The 23,564-nt window shown below is 41.4% G+C and overlaps 1 protein-coding gene across 9 annotated transcripts in view; it reads right to left on the bottom strand.

The window, feature by feature from the left end:
• The window catches only part of tnrc6c1 (trinucleotide repeat containing adaptor 6C1), a 46,595-nt gene extending 39,388 nt beyond the window's left edge, over positions 1–7,207 (bottom strand). For 3 of the 9 annotated variants that reach the window (XM_085156914.1, XM_085156918.1, XM_085156915.1), the window contains exon 1: positions 7,002–7,207. The gene's annotated coding sequence lies outside the window, so the exon portion shown is untranslated. The remainder of the gene's footprint in view (positions 1–7,001) is intronic. The other 6 variants (XM_085156913.1, XM_085156917.1, XM_085156922.1 and 3 more) reach the window with 2 other exon arrangements.
• Positions 7,208–23,564: the final 16,357 nt, after the last annotated feature.

The raw sequence follows: 23,564 nt of genomic DNA, 5'->3' as shown, positions 1-23,564 counted from the left end.
CATAAACCTTCAGCTTTTTCCCCCCCTGCCAAGCCTAAGCTGCTGCAGGCGACAGCGATATGAGCCACTGCCTGGCAACAAGCGCTCCCGGAGGCCCGAGGTGAGCAGTCAGGTGGAGATAGAATGCGCCCTGAAGTGCTGACAGTGCTGACATTAGTCTGGTTGTAGAAGTTCAACAATAGGACTTCCAAAAAAAATGAAAAGAAAAGAAAAAAAAAAAAGAAGAAGAAAGATGAGCTTGGGCAAGTAACACATAAGTTTCCAATTAAGCAGCTAAGTGAGGATTTTAAAGCATGTCTTTAAACCATGGGTTCAACAGTACTTCGTAACTATATAAATGACTTGCTTATTGCCTTTACTGAATGTTTTTTTTCCTTAACCTCTATGTCACAAAAAAAGTACCAAAACATAGAAAAACAACAACCACAGTGCCGGAGATTATACCTAGGTATGTAATTGTGAAACACAGGTGAGCTCTCTTTCAAATATTGTTTGACAACAAAACTTTCTTCCCTTTCATAACAGAGAGAAGAGAACTGCTGTTTCATCTCACTTCAGAGATCTGCATTATTTTTTTTAAACCACAGCAGCCACACGTGAAATAGAAGGAGCTGCTGTGAACATTTTTATATTTAAAGAGAGAAAAAAAGGCAGTAGCCTTTAAAAACATCCTGCGATTAGGTAACGGCACACACTTTAATGAGCTAAACCTCAATATCATGCAATTTTTATAAACTCAATTGCCAACAACTTCAATAATATAGCTCAGTTCAACACATGCCCTTAGCTGACTCTGAGGCAGACAGGCTGTGTCCAAAGAGCAGCAACAAGAAGGCCCCGTATTATAAACTGTAGCTCAGATTGTGAGCCCGACCAAACCATGCAAACACAGAGCTCCCATAAACTTGGCTACTAATTCATAACTGTAATCACGTAATTTTTGAGTGCTGAGTGCAGCTGCCGAGCTAAATTTAGCAGGTGTCGCTTGTTTCAAAGGCATCAGTGGGACTTGTGTCACGTAGGATCATGGGAGAAGGGAGATGCTCCAGTTAATGTGACCCACATGAGGAGCAGAGCGAAGCGTCAAAATAAAGTAAGTAAGAAACATTTGGTCCCTAAGCAGGATGAAGGGAGTCCCCCTCAATGAGAGCTGTCGCTTAGCATCTTGGGCTACGTCCACACTAATCGTTTTCTCTCCGTTTTGGCCTCCCGTCCACACTGAGACGGCGTTTTTCCCAAAGGAAAATGCAGCGTTTTCGACTTATGCGTCGCAGTGCGGACAGCGAAAACTGAGACTTTCTAAAACGATGACACGTGTTAGTCATATGATGCAGTCATGTGACCAATTAAACTAAGATAGCAGAGGGCATTATACAGCAGTTGTTTTGTTTGCTCTCAATTTTGACAGCCCTATTAAAGATGAATATCAGTTTGTACATGCTTCAGATAGCTATGATGCAAAATTCAGAGTCGATTCTCACTATAGGTGTGAATGTGAACATGAATGGTTGTCTCTGGGTGTCAGCTCTGTGACAGACCTGTAACTGGTCTAGGGTGACCTGCGACTTTAATGTGGGCTAAATAATATTTGTATTTGATTCACTGCTGAATTTGTAAGTTTGCTCACTTACAAAGATATGAATGGTCTGTTATTTTGAAAACATATCCTCCAAGTAGGGGTGGGCGATATAAACGATATAAATTTGGCCAACGATAGAGATTTTGACTATACCGCTCTATCACGATAGCGCATGTTGATGATGTCATCAAGCAGCGCCTGTTTTGGTCGAAAGCATCGCAGCGGCTACAACCATTATCATGGTCAATCATTATCAAATTATGCCGGGCTACAGTCATAGCAAAGAGATGAAGCACTTTTGAAATATGGGGAAAGCCAAAAACTGCGCTTCCTCCACTTCCGTAACATTGATTCATTAATGTTGAATTCTCTCGCAGCTGTTCTATTCCCATGTTGTTGCAGTATATTAATGACTAACCTCGTATTGTGGATGAATAATCTCAGATGTTCTCCTGACTGAAGTTTGGCCCGTGTATAGCATCCTGCTATGCGATTGCATTTGTCCCTAACCACCAGAATCCCTCACTTTAACTTTTCTCAAGTGGAAAAAAAGTTGGTGTTCATCCTCCAGCTTCACTGTGCTAATGTTACGCTAACATAGCTGTGTCGCTAGCAATCACATAGCACAACATTATATACCAGGTAGTCCAACTTCAGTAACCCTGCAAACACTACTGCTGTTTAGTTTTCTGTCTTCATTTATGTTGGAAGTGGTAGCAGAGCTGTACGTTTTAATTAGTTTCAAAAATCTCTCAGTCAGAACATGGTATGTCATGTATAGGTGGAAACTAGCGGGCTAACTTCCTGTTAACTTCTAACTCCGTTAAATTTAATAAATTCTGTTTTCATGGATGCCTGGGTGTTAAACTTGATTGTTACACCTCGTAAAGCAGCAACGCTGATGATTTTATTAAAGATGAAAGAGTTTAGACCGTTTTTAACTCTCAGTGTTCATTTGACTTTGGGGTCCTGAAGTGGACAGTTTTGGACCCAAATTACGCCGCAAAGTTCCTCACTATGGCAGCCGTAATGCTCTGACAATCCATCAAAACATTTTTAACAGATTTCTGCACGCCAAAATCTGTTTGAGGTCAGTAAGCACAACCAGAATTTATACATAAGGCACACTCGATTTTTGAGAAAATTAAAGGATTTTAAGTGTGCCTTATAGTGTGGAAAATACGTTATACAGAAGAAAAGAATACATCGCGATATATATTGTTACCGGACATGCTTCAAATTATATCGCGATATGGATTTTAGGCCATATCGCCCAGCCCTACCTCCAAGGGTTACAAAGTGGTAAGATGTTTCTTATAGTTGGTCACCATGTTTGCACATATCTCCAGGGGGATTTTGAACCACTCCTCTTTACTGTAACTCAAGTCCTTTATCTTTCTTGACTGCTGCTCAGAAACTAAAAGCTTCAGCCACCTCCACAGATTTTCTATAGGACTGAAGTCTGGTGACTGGCTAGGTCACGCCATGACCTTAATGTGCTGCTTCTTTTGCCACTCATTTTTGACCTTGGTTGTATGTTTTTCGGTCACTGTCATGCTGCAAAGGAAAGAGGTTCTCATTGAAGATTTTAATGGTACATGTCAACATCTACTGGCCCCTCAATGTATTGAAGTTGTCTTTTACCCTTAGCAGAACACCCCCCCCCCCCCCCCATTCATTATCTCTCCATTTAAAACTACCTACAAATTACAAACTGTTCATTTCTGTGCAAGTCAGCAAAGTTACAAATTTGGCAGGGGATCAGATCCTTATTTCCCACACTTTACATTACATAACATTAATCACAGAATGGACGGATATTTTGTTAATGTTACTGTGACCAAACAACTCTTTCTCCTCATCTCTGTAAGTACATAAATTCTTTGTGTAGATGTATGCACTTTTGACTACGAGAGCTATCTGAAGATCCGGGGATGAAATATGGAGCATCTTGAAAACTTCTCTCTCTCTAATTATTTCCATGCTGCAGCAGCTGATCCTGAACAAATTGGGAACTGCCTCAAATCTTTGAAACTTGATTTTCTTTACATTGGAATAACATTTTTTTACCCCCACTTAAAAAAAAAAAAAAAAAAAAAAAAAAAAAAAATCACAGGTATCCACAAACTTATTCCCCATGATGACCCCTGAACCTGCTAAATCAACAACAAAAACAACAGCAATATTAAGCAATGAGATCAACAGACCCTAGAAGCCAATTCAGGTTCCACTTGTCACTGCTTAAAGAGACTGCAATTACTCACCTAATCTGAAACACCTGATTTAGGGATTTGAAGGTGTGAAACCAGTCTGTGTATACCAACTTCTTTCAATGTGACTTGTCAAATATTTCTTTATTACTGTTCATTTGAATGAAGAAAATGAACAGTGATTTTAAGTCTCTGTTAGTGTATAGCACCTTTCTTAATAGGCACTGATTCAATGAAGATCTGGATCAAATAAATCACAAAAAAAGCAGTCTTAATGGGATGTACTTTTAACAAATGTGCAACACGAATATGCTATGAATCTGTAGTGGCAAAGTACTGCTCATAATAAGGACACCGCTCAATAAGCTCAGCTCTGTTGTGGAATTACACCCTCCTGTCAGAACAACAGGATTAGAGCTTGGTGTCCCTCTTAAAACCAGACACACACACTCAGACACAAAAAAGGCAACACACACTGCACATAGACCAAGGGCAGTCTAACAAAAGCAGGTGTAAAACTGGTTGAAAATGTGGAGTGGAGATGGAGAGGAAACTCAATAGATGAACTGTCAAAACTGCACACGCTGCTGCCGTGGATGTGTAAATGCCTCACTGCCCCTCACTGTACCACTAAAGAGGAGGGGGGTGCTACAAACGATGAGGCAGGCTTGTGCGTTGTGTGTGAGAGTTGGGGGAAGGGGTGCTAGACGGCAGTCACTGGGCACAGAGCCAGGAATGCCATCGCTGCAAGCCAAACAAGAGAACGGCGAGCACTCGGGAGAAGGCTTGCTAACAACCGCAGCAGCAGCAGCCACAGCTATGGCAGCGCGTGTGGCGCCCTCTGCTCGCCTGCACGCCGGGGCGACGCAGCTTTTCAAGCCTGCTGATCAGTCACCACACTCAGCAGGTTTTCAAATGCAAAAACCTCAAGCGCATCGGAAAGAAAAAGAGCAACTTTTTGTCAGTACTGCGCTCAGATTGTGTGAAGGTTTAAAATCTGCTGGGTAAGCACTTATAACGTCTTTGTGCTCTGCAAAGAGGATTGCACTCTGTAAACTACTTGAAGCTATTCTCAGTGTAGCCATGTTAATGCTTTCTGACCCGGACTAATGACGGGGGAAAAGAGAAACTTGTGCTGCACTCCTGGTGCTATGTAGAGGCCCTAAAATAACTTGTATGGACATACTCCAAAAGCACACAGTGTCAGCTGCTCCAAAAGTAAAGGGAACACGTTCACAGGGTTAGGGTGCATGTTGACAATTTCTTTTTTCCCCAACAGATCAAAGAAAATCCTCAACAAATGCATAATTAAAATGCAATCATGCAGCTCTGTCACTGTTTCCACATTTGTATTCATAAATAAAAAAAAAATAAACATTATATAAAGCTTTGTGCAGTAATAGTATGAGTGCAAGGAAACTCAAATAGCTCCAAGCTACATTAACACTGATTGTTGCAGATTTTTTATTTCTGAAAGGGGCAATTAGGAAAACACTTTCATGCAGTATTTGTCCAGAAGAGAAAACAAAACAGCTACTACTTCAAAATAACAAAAAGAAAAAAGAACAAATGAACGAAAGAGAATAAGAGGTTGTTTCTTACTGAAAATGATAGAAATAACAGAACCAAGATATAATAATAATTTCCTCTGGGATACATTTCTTAAGAAATTCTTGAACTCAAGCAAACCAAATATGTATGTATGTATGTGTGTGTGTGTGTGGGGGGGGGGGGGGGGGGTTAAAGGGAAGATAAAATTACTCAAAAACATAAAAGTGGAGTTTTGTGTGAAATCAATTAACTGCCTTCATAAGAAATCAAGCTCATCATTTCCACTGAAGACTCCAAGCGAGCATCTGATCACTGACACAGAAAACAAGCCGCCAAACCAAATGACATAATCTGGCAAAAGCAACCCCTCATCCCTCCAGTCCAGCTCTAAGCAAAATAACCCATGAAGACTTCTGAACTGAAAGTGAGGCTGTGACCTAAGCTGTATAGTAATCACAGCATTTAGTAGTCTGTTTTTGTTATCAAGCCCCCCTTCGGCGCCTCTCTGTGAATACACACTGCCTCTTTCAGGAGGACTGGGTGCTGACCGGGGGCCCCAAACCTGGCAGGGACAGAATAGACCTCCAGCCCGCTTCTCTTAACCCTTTGCCAGGTCCAAACACACACACACAAATTAAGGACTCCAACGCATTAGTAAAACAAGTGGGCCTCAAAGCTTGCATCAATCTGCCCTCTACATGCATCGGGGTACTGGTATCCCCAGCATCAGCCACACTGTCTTCTAATGAAGAGTGTGTGTGTGTCCCTACAGGATGTCAAGCTGCAGGAAAAAGCCAGGTACAGATAACTGGTGCATCTTAAGGGTTACACTGGTCTCTGATGGGAAACAAAGAACTGAGAAGAGATTTCCAACACATATACTGTATAAATTATTGAGCAGTCTGGGAGCAATTTCAACCACAGCGCCGGGGTTATAATCAAAGCATTGAAAGGGGGAGAGTTTTTGCATCTAAAAGTAGGCAGAAAGTGAGGACCAGCAGTTACCAACTATTTAAAAAAAGCCGAGCGGATGAGGATGCATGAAGTGCAAGCAGCAGTCCTAGTAAATGAAACAGAAAACAGCGGCCGTACGAGGGCATGAGTACAGTAGGTAAAACCCTGGTGGCTAATGCGTTTAAACCCAATCAGGTGATGCAAGCTAGATCCAGCCACCTCTCTGTGCAGCACCGAGGATATTTCGGCTTTAATGCTCGTGTCAACTCTCTTGCACGGCAGCGCAACAACAAGCGTCCCACCAATGTCTGCCAAGCTGCTACACATACGACAACTCGACAGGCGACAACACAGGGCGCCCTTGAATCACCGCAGCTGTGCAGCCACGGCGTTTTAATGACGAGCTAGCTCAAGTTAGGAACATAGTACGAAGAAAACCTCCGTGCTAACCTCAGCGACCGCGCTAGAAGTTAAAATAAGCTCCAGTGTGCACTCGACAAATGCGATATATACAAAAAGGGGGGTTAAGCAGCACTCACGGAGAAGACAGCACTGATGTCAAAGTGGGCTGAGCTGAAAATATTTTGATTCCCAGCTGCCATGTTTGCTATCGAAACTCGCCACATTTCCTCCCCAACAAGAAACAAAAACGCGACAAGGCACATCTCCGTCGCGGTAAACCTCACGGACTCGGTGATAAATCCTACCGTGAAGCGTTCAGTCGGTTCTCAGCAGCGGCGGAGCCTCTGCAGCCATTTTGTAGTAACTGACCGGAGCAGGAGCTCGAGACGGTTGAATCGGTGGTAACGGGGAAGGGGGGCGGAGCTCCACCTTGCCATGTGACCTTCAACAACAAAACAAACTGGTCCCACTTCACATCGCTCCGCCCAGGCGTTTCCATGACAACTGCAGCTCCTCCATCACTCCCCTCTCTGTGCTGCTAATACGCTTCAGCTCGCAGCCGTGCGTGGATTCGCCTCCCTTCACCTCCCCCACCTCCCCTTTTCCTCACGGTATACGGTGTAGATTCAACGAAGAAAGTACGCACGTATAAAAGTCAATAAGCTCCGTGTAAAACGTGAACTGTTTGGGGGGGGATAATAAGAAACATAACAGCGTTTCAGCAGCGCTGGCACCTGCGCTGTGTTTTAACGCCAACAGAGGGCACAGTTTGTTTTACAAACCAGATAGCCTCGTGATAGTCATAATATACATTCGCACTATGAAGCGGTGAGAGTTTTATTTATTTATATATTTTAATCTTTCTGCTGTTAAAACCAGTTCAGCAGGGAAACGTAACAGAACATGCAGTACAAATGATATAGGAATGGATGTGTCCAGTTTAAGCAACCAAAGAGAGAAACACTGTGCATCACAGCATTTATCTGAGAGCTTTAAGATTTAAGCTTGTAATAGGTTTGTGAAAATATGCAAAATTTCTTTATGAATTATGTTTTTTTATGTACATTTCAGGTTTGTTTTTCGTTAGTAAGTTTCCAGAGAAGATGGGTGTATTCATCAGGGGTCATAAGAAGGTCATAAGAAGAGTTAAGATAACATTGTTATAGAGGCATGTAGTCATCTCTGTCCGAATAAACATGTGCACTAAATGCAGTCATGCATTCCTTTCCTATGGAAGCTTTTCCCCACTGGAAAAAAAGCCATCCATAAATTTGGGGTTGCTATCTCAAACTTTTAACACAATAACTTAGAATTTTAAGCCATTTTCTCAATTTTGAGTTCTCAAAAGTTTGAATTTGTAAGTTGAAAAGTTGAGATATCTAACTTAAAATTTTGACTTGATGGCAATTTATTTGTTTTGTTTTTTTGTCTGTTTGTTTGTTTCTTTGGTGCTCAGGAATCAATCTTCCACATTTTCTGTCCTATCTTAGTCGTATCTCAGTTAGGTATAATTTTTTTTTTCACACTTAATACAATAACTTTGGTACTTAACAACCTGTAATGATGAGAAAATTGACCTTGCAAGACACTCAATGAGATAAACAGCATGTTGTAAAGGGAGGTTTTAATCTGTGTAGACTGTGCAGACTTAATCTGTGCAGACTGACAGTACCAGTTTTTAAGAAATAATTATAAGATTAATAATAATAATTGTTCCTAGTCAATACTGATTGACGCAGTTAAAATAAAGTGATAAAACTACAATGTGCAGTTACATCAGATGTTTTTATTTACTCTATTTCTAAAATTACAGCATGATTTGTTTTCCTCTTTGGGATAAATTCAGCAGGCCTCACTGAAAATGTGCGTTTCATTTTTAGGGAAATGAAACAATTATGGTTTAATTTGGCTACATGAAAACATCAAAATATTAAGTAAGGCTTTGATTAAATATATAGTTGTAATGTGTAAATCAGGAGAACTTGGAAAGTTTATTATAGACATTATTTTTGAGGTGAATGACAGTGATGATTGATAATAGAAATGCACTAGAATATAGATCTAGCATGTTTATGTTGCCAATTTTGAATGTTTTTCTAATACACAGCCAGGATTTTGGTCATTTAGTGTGAGAAATTCCCCGTGCGCGTGACTCAAAGGGAATCTTATGTTTTCCATCAAACTGAAGAGAAACAAATATGACTGGAGTGCCTTCTGAGTCAATTCGTCTCCACTCAGTGAGTCAGTTCTGGGCCTGAATAAATGCCCTCCTATCTCACTTGCAGCCACAAAAGATCACTCCGCTTGAGTATCTGTGGCATCTGAAAAGAGTCTGAAAACATCAAATGGAGAACGCCCACATGAACTAACCATAATTCTGACTACAAAGCAGGTTGATCGCCACCGTGTGCTCACAATTACAGCACCATCTGTACTTGCTGTCAGAGCCATATAGATTACGGTGTCACCCACATCTGGATAATCGCAGAAAAATGCATTACAGTGACGGTGGCAAAACACAATTAGTCAGTCTACAAGATGATCGAGTGCAAGGGGAGTATGTGGAGAGGGAGACACTAATCACACGCCATGGTGATGAATCTCCTGTGTGTCATGGCAGTAGATAATAATCCATCGCCTGAATCCTTTTCCGAGTTTGTGCGTGGTGTGTGTGTGTGTGAGCATGTATGCATGTGAAGAGGGGAGATCTCCTTGAACAGCTGCCACAAAAGAAAAAAGTTTATGCTCCCTGTGGGAAGATATTCTCACCAGTTATTACATTTAAAATGACTGAACGATTTCTCTAACAGTATACTGTGATCCTGCTTTTATGCCATGCTTGTTCCTCGTACTACTTCCTAAATTTCAGCACAGTGCCATGAAGTCGACATCTGCGATTTGTTATGAAATGTCTTAACCACTAAAGTATTGTAGATCATAGATTCATGCAATCCCTGTAGTTGCTTACTAAACCAATGCAAATTAAGATGGCGGCCGTAAACACGATGGCTACTAAAAGCGAGCATGTCATCATTGCCTTTATGAACATGTTAGTTTAAAGTAGCATCTAAGTAGATTTGCAGAATGGCTAGCATAACTGCAGAATCAGCAGGAGTGCTAATAAGTAATCAGGAATGCTCAGAAAGGGGCGGAAACCTTGAGCATTGCTCAGGGCAGTGGTTCCAAAAGTGTACATGGATGGAGGTTATGAAAAATAAGAAGTAAAAAAAAAAATACTTTGGTGCACCTTTGAGCAGAATTCATGCCCCATCCTTTATTAATTGGTAATAATTGCTAAAAAAGTTATGGGAAATTGGGGGTAAGCTTTTTTTCCAGCTTCTACAGTGAGGCAGGCTGCAAAGTCACTTTACTCTGACATTTGAATACTTCAAGCATGAACCAGTATAAACTTGGGATATCTCAGCGTGGCATGCAGTGTGTCCTTGTGACCAGTGTGAACTGGACAAAAGAAGGAGTGACACACCAGATAAAGAGTATCTTAAAGTCATATCCTTAAGAAATACAACAAATTTGAAAGTTTTGGTTCAAACTGTTGTCAGTATCTGTCGTCAGCAGGTCAGGAGAGAGGTTCAACAGTGTGTGTATACAGCCATCTACGAAACACAGTGGAGGATCTACCATGGTTCGGGGCTGTATTTAACCCAGTGGTATTGAGTATCTTGTCAAAACTGATGGAAGAATTAATGCAGAAAAGTACAGTCATATTGTGATCCATCATGCAGTGCATCTGGAATGCATCTGATTGGCAGCATGACAATGGACGATGACCCCAAACACACTGCCGATGCAGTAAAATCATACTTGGATAGAAACACACAGTCCTGCATTATGAGCTCAACATTTTAGTTCCGTGTACCACTGCCTGTTTTCAGCTTAGCTTGTTTTTGTCATGTCATTTTGAGTTTTGTATTCCACCTAAAATCTCCTATGATTTCATTCTCAGTTAACTCCCTGAATCTTAGTTTTCCTGCTCACCTGTGCTGTTGTTGTCTAATCTCCTTTTCTGTGTTGGGGGTTCATTTGTTTTTAATACTTCCTGTTTTACTTTGGTATCTTCTGTCTCTTGTGTCTTGTTTCCAGTTTTGCGTCCCCTGTCTCATCATCTTGGGTTACTTTCAGATGTGTCTCGTTTCCCTGGTGTTTCCCATATCCCTGATTACCTCATGTATCCATTTAAAGCCTCAGTTTCCCATAGCTCTTTGTCACATTGTAGTGTTGTCTGCTAATGTATTTCCCCTGCTGTTTGTTTACTTTGGATTCTTGGATTTGTTGTCAGACTTCTCATTGTTGCATTTTGCATTTGGGTCCATGCCCACACCTATCTCTAACAAAATTGAGTTTGTACAATGATTTTCAAGTTCATCGTACAAACTCCGTTTTTGCCTAATGTAATGTATTTCTATTTATTTTTGCCCGTTTCCCATTTCCCTACTCAAAATATTTTTACACAGTACTATATGTGCTGTTATGCAATTAGCAGAATACATAGAAAAGAAAAACAACAAATGCATCTCAGTATGTTGTGATCCATACAAGAGAATCTGACCTTGCTTTCTCTGCATTAACAGCACTGATCAATACACACAGACAGGCAGTGTGTATGTGAGAAATTCAATTATCACCTCGGCCAGCTGAGATGGCCTGTCTGGGTGCGACTGAAGTTCAGTGGTTAGACAGTTACCAGCCTGCCCCTGTGGGAAAGGCGGAGGGGTCAATCAAGGTGTCATTTTAAACTATGGGAAGAAGCGGGACTTTGAGACCTCCAGGGAGCAGGGGTTAGAGGTTTTACTTGAATTAAAAACACAACCTAAGATGTAGTCGCATACAGATGGGTCGGTGTGCTGTCGTAAAAGCCTTATTCATGTATTTGCATGTTAGCACAGCAACTTCTAAACAACTGCACATTTCATGCACAACAATATTACATGTTTTCTTCACGATTGTGTAAGACAGCCATTTGTTTTTTATGTTTTTATTTTGTGCTTCTCTCCAGTGCTTTCTGCATCCAATAAAGGAGAATTAGATGACTCTAATGAAGGGATATTTTCTCAGAATTTATTTTGTACATTATCATTAGAAAAATACCGCAAACGCAGCTTGAACCAAAGCTTGTTCAGACAAGCATGGCAAATCAGTTTGTTGACAGAATGAAGGTCTCTCTTTAAGAGTCGCTGTCGTTTTAACACTTCTGTCACTGATGCTTGTGTCCCAAATAAGAAAAGGCTGCGATTAATTTATGGGGGGTATCTCTATACTGCATTTCATAGACTGTAATTGAACGAAAGACAAGTGATTGTGCTATGCAACTAATCAGATGTGTACTGTGTGGGTGGGCATTAACCCCCCGTACAGACTGTATTCCTTTTGCAGCTCGGTGTTAATCAGATTTATGGCGTGCGTAAACATAATTGTGTGTCTTTATGGATTCAAATGATTCAGCTGAACAATTAATCTCTGGTAAACATTAATTTGCTTTCTCAGTGCTGTTTGTCTTTGCTGTCTTTCTTCTAACCCCCCCCCCCCCCCCCCCCCCCCCCCCCCCCCAACATGGCAGTTTCTGCATTCACTCGAGCCCACGAATATGGTGCACAGGCTCTCTGTCTCTTGCATTGGGGAAAGATAGAGGGGGAGGAGAAGATGGCACAGCGATATGCTATGAAAGCTTGTCAGTTCGTCATCCTTCAAAGTCAGTGCATCCCATTGCTGCCTTCACCTGCCAAGGTCACTCTGCTGATGTTTCAGGTGGTGGTGGTGGGGGCGGAGAGACTCACAAAGACCATTACCCCACCAACAAAGCTATGATTACTTCTATTTTCATTTGAGATGAGATTAAAGTCCTTGGGAGGTGGGGGTATCAATCTGTTGTAACTTAATGAGTCTTCTTTAGTGAGCAAACAGACGCTCGGGCCAACAGTGGCCACGGTCGATATCTGTCCGCCACTCATGATTGTATGCACAGAAAAGAGAGACTACAGGCTTAGAGAGGGAGGAAAGGAGAAGGGAAGGGACAACCCGTCTTGTTTTTAAAGCTGTCATATCGTAAACTAACTTCCAATTAACAAAAGTATTACACAAAACAATGATGTAAACACATTATCCATTACTTCAGTTTCTGCTTTATTACTACTGGGACCACGAAAGTGTTTAGTTTGGTGGATTAATACTGTACACACGTGCACGCATCATCTCCTCTTCTCCCCGCAGCATCCACGCGTCAGAGTGATGAATGTCTCCTTCCTGCGAGTGACCTCCAAGGTCAGCAGTAGCGGTGGGGGGAAGAAAATGCGGCCCATTTCCCTCCCGGCAGCAACAGCAAGGTAACAGCTCAGGCATAATTCACCATCGCTTGGCCGCTGCTCTAATCGCAAATGTAATCAAACTGGCTGGGACTCTGCAGGCTCTGCTGAGCTAGGCTGGACTGCGCCTGGGTGGGGTGGGCTGAGCTGAAAAAACAGGGAGGGATGTTTTTGAAGCTGGAGCACACTCTCTGTAGTCTTCTGATGGAACAAAGAGTATGCATGCCGGTGAAAGGTGCACACAGAGCCGTAACACCTGTCCCATTATTGACGCGGGCAGCACGCTGATCGATCACAAGCAGCGGGAACATATTAGAGCACTGCAAAGCAAAACACGTGCCTCACTTGTGCCACCTCTGCCTGTAAATGAAACACAAGCATGCCATCGTGCACAGAGCCAGCGATAGTGGCCTAATGAATACAGGCAGCTTTGCAGTCGGTAGCATCCCCTCACTGGAGATATATTATCTAGGCCACAGCATCAATCTTCCTGTCAGCGGCCGCTATCTGTGCCTCGCCATCATAAACACATATATTATTCATGAATTAGCATTATTGTCCACTTAATTATTCATCAGGTCTTAATTATCCGGCAGATAATCTATTCCAGGTCGTGGGAAATTAGATAAGGAAAGATAACGTTGTTGCTAGGCTCTAACCATCTTTAGTGCGAGTGTGGAGAGCTTTCCACTCGAGTGGTTTTTATGATGCATTAAAGGAGTTTTGGGAGCATTATTGGTAAAATTGGGGGGAAAAGAGGGATAAAGCAGGACAGTCAGAGAGGTGAAATAGTCTGAGATGTATTTAGATTGATGGGGCAATAAGAAGTAGTTTTTAAAAAGGATGATGTATTGCAATTAGCACCCTGAGGAGTACGTGATAATGAGATCATTAATTTCAAAGATCTCCTGTCACCTATTGTAGAGACTATAAACGGAGTGTACAGTGGGAGCCTAAAAAAAATGTACCTCTCTTTGTACTGCTGTAATCAAAACCTCATCGCTTCTTCATGTGCTTCCCCTTTCAAAGTCAACGCTGCTGTCCACCAGCTCTGGCCATGTTCTCACTCCTGTCACCTCAACTCCCCTCCTCCTGCAGATGCCTACCTTACCCTCTCCTTCCCTCCTTGTTTTCTAGTCAAAGCACACACACACACACCACAGAAGACGATGAATCATTCATAGGAGCATATAATGCCCTCTCACCAGAGACAGAGAGAGAGGGGAGGGCAGACAGAAAGACAGTGGGAGAAGAGGATTATGAGAGTGAAGCTGGAAATGAAATGGGTTAAGATGTAAGACAATACAGTGTGCCATAGATTAAGCAGATGGATTAGATTAAAAGCATGTTATTGGGAGGCCGGTTAAGACATTTGACAATTTAATAAGCTCTGACTGACTGATATGGATGATTTTCATAGGGTGTATAAGACAGTTTTTCTTTCATGTATTTTTAATCATATCTGGACTAAAGCACTTTTCCTTTTCTACTTAATTGACGTGTCTGTCTGCTTATGTAGCTACAGTGTTCATGAACAGAGTAAGTACGAAGTCGTTTGATCACAGAGCTGCAGCACTTTGTAAGTCAAAGAGGGACCACATTGAATAAAGACAGTAAAACAAAAAAGATGTGCAGGGGAATAATGATGCTATCCCCTGCTGAAAATTTGCTCACTTACAAAGAAATGAAGAGTCTCTAACCTTTATAGTAGCTTCATTCTAATGAAGAGACAGAATAACAAACAACATTCTAGAAAAAAGTGTGTTACATAAAGTGTTACATTGATTTTCATGCCATTGAGTGGAATAGCTATTTGATCTCAAAGCAAAACATGAGTTGTGGTAAGATGTTTCTTGTAGTTGGTCACCAGGCTTGCAGATCTCAGGAGGGATTTTGGCCCACTCCTCTTTACATAAACTCTTTCAATTCTTCAGTTCCCTCCACTGAGGTCTGGAGACTGGCTAAACCCCTCCATGACCTTACTGTGCTTCTTCTTTAGCCACTCCTTTGTTGTGTTGGCGGTGTCTTATGTATCACTGCAGTGATGAAATATCTATTTACAACCCATCTTCAGTGTTCTGGTTAAGGGAAGGAGGTTACGGAGGAAGGAACTACTAATTAGTCAAACATGCTGAGTCAGCCGTTTTCATATGAAATATATGAATAAATCATTTTGTTCAAGGCATTTAGAAAATGTTCAGAACACTGCACTTCTAAAAAGATAAAACACTTTATTTAATGTAAATTTTATTTAAAAAAGACCAACTAATGTTCAAAACCAGGAAGGTGTTTTTAAAAGTTCATATTAATGAAATATATTTATTAAATGTAGTTTTAAAGTAATAGAAGCATTTTTCTTTAAATATCCTTGAGATTTATCTGTAACTTGAGTGGTATCCATATCTGGCAAGGTATGTTTGATATGAGGTCCAGGAGTTGACATTGTATGTCTCTGTTTATCCATAACTTATTTATATTGTTTCATAACAAGTAAGTACTGTGAAAAAATCTTGAGCCACATCTTATTTCTTTGTATTTTAATGAGAAAATGAGAAAAAGGTGCAGCGATTTATTGAAACTTCTGCAAACATACTTGGAAATACTGTATATAAGGCAAAAAGAGTTTGTTGGATTCTCACAGTCACAATGTGAGCTCTCTTAGGTGAGCTGATCCCAAACTAGTTCAATAATGTTGATGTCCAGGGCTCTGGGGAGGCCAATCCATGACTGATAGTGTTCAACTGTGTGTTTTTCTCTTTTTCTGTCACTTTTTCTGACAGTGTGTTTGGGATCACTGTCGTGCTAAAAAATGAAGCTATTGCCGATCAAATGCTTTCCAGATGGTGTTGCGCAGTGGATCAAAAACTGATGGTACTTTTCTGCATTCATAATTCCACCCATTTCAACCAGATCCCCAAAACCACTGGCCGAAATCCAGGTCCCAAACCAAATACTCAGACCAGATTTTCAGTCCATTTCTTGTGAAATTTGGCATACCCCAGCCTTTTCTCCCTGTTTCTTTTCCTTAAAAATGGCTTCCTGACAACCACACTTCCACTGAGACCATTTCTGATGAGGCTTCAGTGAACAGCAGATGAATCATCTGAAGGGCCAATTGCATCTCTCAGATCCTGCGACAGATCAGAATTTTTCCTATTTCATAGGGACAGGACTTTAAGATACTATTCATGTGCTGTAAATACTTATTTAGGCCCGTCACTTCGTCTTTTGTCTGCCATTTGTCCAGTTTCTTCGAATATTTTGAGGAAAAACTGCACAACTTGCTGAGATATGCCAAGTTTTCAGCTAATAGCTCTTTGGGAATCCCGATGTCGGTGCAAAAGTTTGATGTTTCTGAAAAAGGTCGAAATCTGCTGGCTTATAAGTCTTATAAGACCTTAACTCTGGTCAGCAAGTCTCTCGATCACACATGAATCACTAGTAATGCATTCATTGTTCCCTGTGGCTGTGTGGTGCAAGAGCTGAGTGAAACAACACACAAGTATGTACTGACAGAATGACCACAGACACACATGCTCACAGGGAGGTCTTTGTTTTGTTTTCAGGGGAACTCTGATAATATAAGCAGCAGTTGGAAACTCGAGCCAGACAGGGAGGATTGGATAAAAGATTTTTTTAAGTCACCCTTCGTTTATCAGCTCTGTGCGGACTTTCCACTTCTCCGCTATGAAAACCAGGACATCTAAAAAAATAAATAAAAATGAATCCAACAGAAAAATGCCAAAAACTGCTGTTCTTAAAGTGGCCACTTGAGGCTGGTTACAAAAGGAGTCAATCCTCCGTTTAAAATGTGTGCTTTTGGTGCAGACATAATCATGCTTACTATAGCTAATTTTCCTCTTTGTAATTTTTGTTTGGTCATTTAGTCTGTACTGAGCAGAGTAACGCGTTACTGTAATCCGATTACTTTTTTCAGGTAACGAGTAAAGTAAGGGATTACTATTGCAAAAACAGTAATTAGATTACTGTTACTTTCCCGCAGGAACGCTGCGTTACTGTGTTACTAAAACCGTGATTTTTTGCGAGAATGTCTCATGACAGTGATGTAAGCAAGTGACATTGGTGACAACAGCTGTGTGCAGATCAACAACGGACAATATATCGAGTGCGGGAGAGAGTATGAGCGTGCAGCGTTTAAAGCGTGGAAGTACTGACCTTACTTTGAGTTTGATTCCATAAAAAGTGACAAAAACATTAGTGTCCGTTGTGTGTGGGAAGAAAACTTCTTTTTACAGCGAAAAAAAAACCCTAAACTTCCAAGCAAGCACCGAGTGCGCTAAGACGTAATGGGAAACTCACAAAGAAACTCGCGGATTCTTCCACTGACTGCCGCGGCACACCTGCACCAGGGTAAACCTCCGCCTGCCATAGTCCTGCTTTACAGGTGAAAATAGAGCAACAGGACTGCTAGTCTTTGACTTTATTTATTTTCTGCTGTGTTTTACTTGCATCTATTTGAAAGACTGAGTGTAAACACACAAAAAACTATTTTATGTGCTGGAATGTGCAGAAAATAGGTTTAAATGTTAAACAAATTTCTTCCAGTCAGAGAATGTTGCATATAATTAAATTTTTGCTTGATGCATAAAGTTAAAAGATTAAAACTAATAAAACAAGTTTTAAAAGGGGACTTTTCCATTTGATTACATTTTGTATGATGGATTATGCAGAAAAAGTAGAATTGGGCTGAAAGATCTATCGCTTTATCACCTATTCAGGTTGCAAATCGTGTTTTTAAAAAGTAACTAAGTAACTAAGTAATTAATTACTTTTGAAAATAAGTAATCAGTAAAGTAACTGGATTACTTTTTTGGGGGAAGTAATCAGTAATTAGTTACTGATTACTTTTTTCAAGTAACTTGACCAACACTGGTACTGAGGCTTTAAAGTTATGCAGTTTATGAGACAGGCTTGATTTGAGAGAAAGCTAAAGTTACTCAGTTTCTCCTCTACACCTCACCTCACCTCCCTTACCCCTGTTTAATAAACAGTAAAAAAAAAAAAATGAAATAGCACGAATGCTTTATCGATTCAGAGGCTGCCGAAGTGTTTGGTAGGAAAGAAAACCCCTTGTGGGTCATGATACTGTAAGATATCATTACAAATCACTGAATATGCACACATGAAAGCACAAAATGATGTAAAAATTAAAAAACACTATATGAGGTATGTCAGTTATTGCTGTGCAAAACACTCAATTATGGCTGTGCCACAGCAGGAAAACAAATACGCTAGCAATCAGCAGCATATGTATATCATATGAGGCATTCATATTAAAGTACTGCATGACATTGGCTGCTAGGGAAACCCAGTAGCTTACGTGGCAGGCAGGACCTGATGAGTGCTGGAAAGTACCAGAGAGTTACAAGGGTAGAGTAAAGTATGTGCCATTGATGGCAGTGACAAATAACTTTTCTTTTGGAGCACCCTGAAGCCATTTCAGTCATGGCTTTTTGCATGCCGTCCATTATATTCCCACTGATACAATATTTAACAGCTTTTTTGTTTAGTTTTTTATGGTTGCTCATCGTGTTGCTGCAGAGAAATGTGTGCCCTGTTAAATCATATCTCATGGAGAGCAACCGAAAAGTGAAACCCACAGTAACAAATTACGCCATTAAGCCACAAAAGGCCACAAGATGACAAACCTTGCAGATATCAGAAGGAACAGGCGCTGTTCTGCTGTTCCATTATCCTCTCACCCCTCCAACCTATGCGGGAGCTTATTTTTCCATCTCAAGGAGCCCGAGTGTTTGTCTGATAATGCACCGACTCACCGAGAGCTCAATCCTTCCTCTCCTGCTTTCCCTTCTCTTACGTGCAAATGCCTTTGATGTCTTCATTGGAAGTCTGGGGGTGCAGTGTGTGTGTTTTGTATGTGCACATCAGTGCCACTGTTGTCTTGGTAGTACCTCTTCAGCTCCTAATTGCCGCGCTAAAACAGGGGCTGTGGGGACAGACGCTCTAAACCCTTGCCCCATCTTCACTCTTTCTAATAGAAGTGGGAAAGAAAGAGAGAGAGAGAGGTGGAGACACTGAAGTAAGGAGGGAGAATGAAGGTACTGATGCAAGGTGTAAGAGGCAGAAGTAACGAGCCTCATGTGGGAAAATCCAAGAGAAGAAAAATGTGAGAGGACAGAGAAGAAGATTGATATTGAAATATGCACAAAAAAGAAAATCTGTGAGACATGTAAGTGATGGAAGTAATTATTGCCCCAATGCTTTTACGATGATTAACGTCATCGTAAAAGCGCGTGCATGCCATCAATTTAAACACACGTTTTCATATCAGCTTGGGGGAAAATTTGAAATCCACTCGACTAGTTATCTGAATATGCTACGTACGTGGTATCATCGCATAAACAGGATAAAAAAGAAGTCACCTGAAGGATAACTTTTACTCCAAGCAAAAGAGGTTAATCTTCATACCAGGAATAAACTGCCTGCACACTCAAAGATGCTTGTGTATTTCCTTGCAACAAACCATACAGCTTCAATGATATTTGGTTGATTAGCACTGCTGGAAATCTGAGTAAAGTAGATGCGTCCAGGTGTTGAAACTAGTGTTAGAATAATTGGCTTACAAACAGAGGACTAAATAGGTTTTAGTTTTTATTAAAGTGTCTGCGCATTCACCTCATTAAATGGGCAGTAAAACTATTATTAAAAAAAAAAAAGTCCCCTGTGCACTTTTGTAGGCTTTTTCGAAGCAGGCAGCTGGCTAGACGCCTTGGCCCAAGGGGAGCAGCTAACTCACTCAGCTAAGGCCCCCACCGCTGGTTGCCATAGAAATAACGGGAAGAAAATACAGAATCTGCCAAATGGAAACTGTCAATTACTGTAGATATGTAGATACAGGCCGGGAGTGTGGGGTAGACGTCTTCTGAGCACAGCACACATTCCTATCTGTCTCTACCCACTGTCTCTCTCTTTCTCTCTCTCTCTCTCTCACACACACACACACGGACAGACACACACACACTCAGACACAAACGTGCCTATCCCTCTTCATTTCTCCCTTTTACGCAGCAGTGATAAGGTGCTGAGTCCAACTGTGGGGGGTGTCAGAGATCAGGTTTGGGTGGGGTGGGGGTGTCTGGGGCAGCACTGAGGAGTCAACTCCCCTCTGTAATCCACATATTGATCCTTTTACTCGGCTTGAGTCACAATCAATACAGGCAATAAAACCAGACGTAGCAGCCTCTCTGGGGAACCGTGACACACCCTCAGACAAGCTGTGCATGTGTACACACACACACAAACATCTCATGACAGCATAGTGTGTGTGTGTATGTGTGTGTGTCTCATCACAAATCAGTTCGCTGGACAGCTCTTGGTTGCTGTTATGCGAGGTTTCCCTCTCGAGACACTGTGAACATTTAACATGACAAAACAGTTGCTGTGCTGCATAAGTGATCAGACAGAGCTGCTGAGGCTCCAACCAGAGAGAAGCTGCAGCACAGCACACACTACCATCAGTCATGAACACACGTCTTGTGCATAAATGCACAGTTGCAAAAAACTGCAGATGCAGATTTATACTAAATGAGTGTCACGCAGTGTATTGATTTGTATAGACACACGCACAGTGAGATACACTGCCACCTGCAGGTGTGCCAGTGACAGGGGACACCCAACTGAGGACCACATGCACTCACCAGACCCTCTTTTTTTGTCTGCAGAACTGCCTTAATTCATCACAGTACAGATTCTTCAGAGCTTTGGTCTATATTGACATTACATTACAGAACCAACAGCAGCCTGAACCATCGATGCAAGGCAGGATGGAGCCATGCTTTCACGATGTTTATGACAACTTTTGATTCTACCGTCTAAACGTAGCAGAAGAAATCAAGACTCGTCAGCTGCAGCCCATCTGCTTCAAGGTTTGGTGTGTTTTACATACAGATATGCTCGTCTGCATACCTTGGTTGTAATGAGTGGTTATTTGAGTTCGCCTTCCAATCTGCTTGAAGCAATCTGGTCATTCTCACCCAAACATAATTTTAACCCAAAGAACTGGAGCTCACTGGATTCTTTCTTTCGTACTATCCCCTGTAAGCTAAACATGGATATGCAGGATAATATCAGCAGATAAGCAGTTTCTGAAATACTGGTACAGCCCATCTGGCACCAACAACCATGCCACGTTCCAAGCCACCTTTCTTTCCCTTTCTGATGCTCAGTTTGAACTTTCACTGGCCGGCATGACCACATCTACATGCCTACATATACTGAGTTACAGCCATATGACTGGCTGATTGGATAGGTGCGTTAATGAACATTTAGAACAGATAGAGGGGTTAAACAATCCATGGGCTGGGCGTGAGAATTCCCTCATGATGCTCAATACCCTAATATAAATGCCCTCTAAAGAAGGGAAGCTGCAGCTGAGAGTGAGGCTGAGAGCTTATTTAGAGCTCAGGGAGTGAGTTCTCCTTACCCTGGAAAAAAATACAGATTAGCTGTGAAATTACAGCAGGGAGGATGTTTATAATTTACTATACATCACAGGGTCTGTTATTGTTACTACCCCAATCCCTCTGGTAATCATCATTACTTTTATTGTGGCTGTTAGCATAGCATCATTAGCATACAGTATTGCAGATGGGTGAGGGGAGACCTGAGGTGGATTGTGCTGCTCATAATACCATAATTTCAGACCAAAGCTATTGTTATAGAGGCAATGCAATTACGCAATTTTGCATCTTTTAATATCTGTTGGAAATTACACCGTTCCAGCTTCAATCAAATTCATGAGGTGTGTGAGACGCAGTGACAGAGTAGATTATATTTATGGAAATCAGCCCATGAAAATCACATTTCTGTGATTAGACATCTCCCACAGCAGAGTTAATACTTTTAGTTGCAAATATTATGCGTTGTTTGTATGCATAATCTTGTACAGTCAGTTTTCCTGGGGACAGATTTTTGCAAACAATACATTCTGGAGGAAAAAATAGGTATGAGACTCCTACTGATGACTGTAAACTAAGACTGAAATTGGGCCTGGTAGCGGAGTCTCTGCCGTTCACTCTGATACTCACGAGTAGCATCGTTGCAGAAAAAAAAGGAGAAGCAGTTTTAGAACAACAATAAAATGTGGTTTAAAGTAGAGGAAAGTAATGGAGAAATAACATTCTAATAAGATGTGAAGACAGACAGAAGCTGTAATATTTAAGAGTAGCACTGTGTCGAGCTGGGAAGTCAAACCAAGCCTGCGATAACTTGACAAATCCCAGCACTTGCGTTCTTGAGAGGATTGTGCTTCATTAGCAGATAAAGAGTGGAGGAGACAGAAGAAGAAAAAGAAAAGGGCCAGGGGAGACGGGACTGCTCTTTGTTCCTCAGTCTATACTCATTTCACTGTTATCTGCTTTAGGGAGCTTTATTTGATGACATGACCCATAAGTCGCAGGACCAGGAATTAACAAAGAGCACAGGTTGCATACGTAACTAGGATGCTCTCTTATCACATTCCCCCACAGTGCAGAAGGCAAATAAACATGTTTGAATGAGCGAGAGAGAAAGAGGAGTTAAAATTTATGAAACAGACTAACTCTACATAAAAAAATAGCTGCATGTAAACAGCATTTGGTCTTCAGTAGGGATTCTTGTTGCAATATCTGCAATATCACATCTTCAGTGTCCTTGATCAGCTTAAAGATTGATTTAACCATCTAATTTCAGGGAATAAGTAATCGTTTTGGGAAATATGCTAAATGCCAAATGCTAACTGTAAAGACTGCAGGCTAGCTAGCAAAAGACAATGGTTCTCAACGCTAATCTCAGATATCTTACAGTGGCTGTGTAAAGTAAACGCGCCTTAGGCCTACAGCTGGCTTCCTGTTAGCTGCACAAAAACCAAACACGAGCTTTAGTTTTGCTTACTAGTGGTTCTGGCACGTCAGAACTAGGGTTGCCAACCGTCCCTTAAAAAACGGAATCGTCCCGTATTTAGAAACAAAAGTACACGTCCCGTATTGAGCTAATAAGGGACGCACTTTGTCCCGTAATACAGTGAGAATCAAAAGTAGTCTATAAGTTTTAATGTAATTAACGCTTTGTTTGAAAACATAATTCCCAGCCCCGCCCCTGCTTTGTGACCAATGAGCTGACAGCACACTTATGACAATTCGAGTATGACAATTCAGATTACCGCTCATCTCATTGGTTGAGGAAAGGTCGCTTGCGGAGAAAATACCGGAAGACAACAGATGACCACAACAAAAAGCATGGCCAACAGGGAAACAAACGCCGACACTGCGGTGCAAGTCTCAGACGACAGTACACCTGAAGCTGGGCAAACACTGCGATTTTCAAACTGCACGATTGGCTCGCATGGGTTATAAGTTCGTAGGTCACGATGCAGGTCTCACACTATACCGCCCGATGCTCTGATGCGACCTGAGTCACACTGTGCCTCCATAAAATGAAGGTTATAACAGAAAATCTGTCGCTCGCTCTCCCTCTTTGTCTTTCACTCACACAGACACACACCACCATCAACTTTGCTAAATTACTAATGAC

Source organism: Neolamprologus multifasciatus, chromosome 4 (genome assembly GCF_963576455.1).
Source record: "Neolamprologus multifasciatus chromosome 4, fNeoMul1.2, whole genome shotgun sequence".
Taxonomy (NCBI): Eukaryota; Metazoa; Chordata; class Actinopteri; order Cichliformes; family Cichlidae; genus Neolamprologus; species Neolamprologus multifasciatus.
The sequence above is the reverse complement of the archived record's forward strand: the minus strand, read 5'-3'. Positions and strand labels throughout refer to the sequence as shown.